Below are 2,248 nucleotides of genomic sequence, written 5' to 3' on the forward strand. Positions count from 1 at the left end.
TCAGTTGAAAATTTTATTATTTTGTGAAAAATGCAACTTTTTTTTAAAAAGGTCATCTTTTTTCGTTAGAAATTCAGAAGCTGGGTTAAAAGTTGAACTACTTTGTGAAAAAGTCATTCTTTTGGTTTTAGATTAACCTCTTTGGTCGAGAATTTAACTATTCTATTTTTAGATAATTAATCGTCTGCGGATAAAACATCATATCTAGGTTGAACTATTTTCTTGAAAATTCGTTTTTTATAAATAATGAATTTTTTAAGCAAAAAGGTAAATATTTCATTTTTTATTTAAATTGATATTTTTATTAAAAATTGATATATTCTGGTTGAGAATTGCACTTTATAGTTAAAAATTCCTGTATTTATCTAAAAATTTGTATTTTTCTATCAAAAATAAGTTTTCTGCGTTGAAAATTCACAATTTTTTTATTAAAAATGCAACTATTTGGCTTTAAATGAATATAATTTGGTTAATGATACAGCAATTTGGTAAAAAATTGAACTATTCGGTAGAAAATTAAGTTTTTCATTTCAAATTAAACTATCATGTCATGATTAATATATCATATTTTTAGTTGGAAATTCAACCTTTTTATAGGCAATTCGTCCTCACGGCTTTATATATAAAAAATTTGGTTAAAATTAATATATTTTGTTGACAGCTTGTCTTATCTTGACAGATCATTAATATTTTGCTGGAAAATTAATTTCTTTGGTTAAAAATTTAACTATTTGTTTCGAAATTTTTTTTTTTTTAGTTTAAAATTCAACGTCTTGGTTCAAAGTTGAACTAGTTCATTAAAAATTCAAATTTTTAAGACTCACCTTTATCTTTGGGGTTGACTCTTTTGTTAAAAATGCGATTTGCCATTTTTGTTAGAAATTTATCCTTCATAAGTATAAAATTCAATTATTTGGTAGAAAATTAATTTATTTTATTGAAAATTCATGTTTTTGGTCGAAAATTAATTTTCTTGATTTTTTTCATCGTTTTTCTTATTAAAAATGCAATTGTTAAGGTCTAAGTTAGTCTATTTTGATTAAGGATTTAACAATATGGTAGAAAATTAAAGAAGGATTCTGTTGTAAATGATATATTACGTTAAAAATCCATATTTTTTGTTTTAATTACACTATTTGATTACAACTTAAAGTATTTTAATGTATTTTGTTGAAAATTCGTGTTTGTCAAATCTAGTTTTTTTTTCAATCATATTTTTCCAAGATTTACCTCTTCGACTTAAATTTTCCTTGTTTATTGACAATTGGTTTTTTTCGCGGTTCAAAATTACTTTTTTCTCTGGAAATTGCAACTTATCTATTCTTGATTTGAAATCGATCCTTTATAAGTTAAAAATTCAATTATTTGGTAGAAAATTCACTTTTTGTTCTTGTTCAAAATGCGACTTTATATATTTCGACTTTAAATCTTAGGAATTTAAAGTATTTTATATTCGATTCAACTCAACTGAAAGTCAGTTTTCAATCAAGACTGATACGAGGGGTTTCATTAGCTGTAAGGCATAGCGTAAGATACAAGTTTGAGATATTGAAAGACCCTGTGATCCTATTCGTGACCATCTTACCTAAAACCCAGCTGATGTGTAAAAAGTGAAAATTATTTCGAAACTATTTATGAAAAAAATTAATCACCCTTTTTAAACCCTTAAAACCTTGAATTGGATAGTTTTTCTTTATTATTGCAAACTTCAAATACATTCATTTAAAAGATAAATCAAATAAAAAATTTATCAACCCGTGTAGAAATTTCCCCGGTTGGGCCTATACGAAAAAAATTTACCCGTAAAAAATTCATGAACTTGTAGCTAGGTCTCGGATACGGGATACAAAAATCAAACATTAAATCCTCATTTCTATGAAAAATGTATGGATAAATTTATAACTTTTTTGCGAACAGTTCCTGGAAATTTTAGACTTGAATATAAAAAGGGAAACATTTTATTCATGCGATTTAATTTATATTTGTAAATTCGCACAACTCTGAGGATTTAAAACTTTGAACTCGACAATTTCTAAACATAAACCATGAGTGCGTAAAACACGCGCAGCCATCGAGTCTGAACAATGTAGGTTTCATAAAAATTCTAGCCATTCATCCGACGAACTCAATCCACACATAAGCGTGCTCATACGCACCGAGCGGGTGGCTGAGAGTGTGTGCGGGCCACGTAAAGACGAACCTACGTCAAAGATATTATAAAGGTAGATGTGGTACGAGGCGTCGGAGT

This window comes from Belonocnema kinseyi, chromosome 5, assembly GCF_010883055.1.
Source record: "Belonocnema kinseyi isolate 2016_QV_RU_SX_M_011 chromosome 5, B_treatae_v1, whole genome shotgun sequence".
Classification (NCBI taxonomy): Eukaryota; Metazoa; Arthropoda; class Insecta; order Hymenoptera; family Cynipidae; genus Belonocnema; species Belonocnema kinseyi.